Below are 346 nucleotides of genomic sequence, written 5' to 3' on the forward strand. Positions count from 1 at the left end.
GAGTCGCTCTGTGACCCAAGCTGGAGTGCAGTAGCACAATCAAAGTTTTCTGTAGCCTTGACCTCCTGAGCTCAAGCAATCCTCCCAACTCAGCCTCCCCAGAAGCTAGGACTACAGGCATGTAGCATCATGCCTGGCTAATTTTTGTATTTTTTGTAAAGACAGGATCCTACTATGTTGCCCAGGCTGGTCTCTCATGGGCTGAAGCAATCCTCGCAACTCGGCCTCCCAAAGTGCTGGGATTACAGGCGCACATCACTACACTCAGCTAATCTTTTAAATTTTTGTAGAGATGGGGTCTTGCTATGTTACCTAGGTTGGTCTCAAACTCCCAGGCTCAAGTGAT

This window comes from Colobus angolensis, unplaced genomic scaffold (assembly GCF_000951035.1).
Source record: "Colobus angolensis palliatus isolate OR3802 unplaced genomic scaffold, Cang.pa_1.0 Scaffold238, whole genome shotgun sequence".
NCBI classification, from domain to species: domain Eukaryota; kingdom Metazoa; phylum Chordata; class Mammalia; order Primates; family Cercopithecidae; genus Colobus; species Colobus angolensis.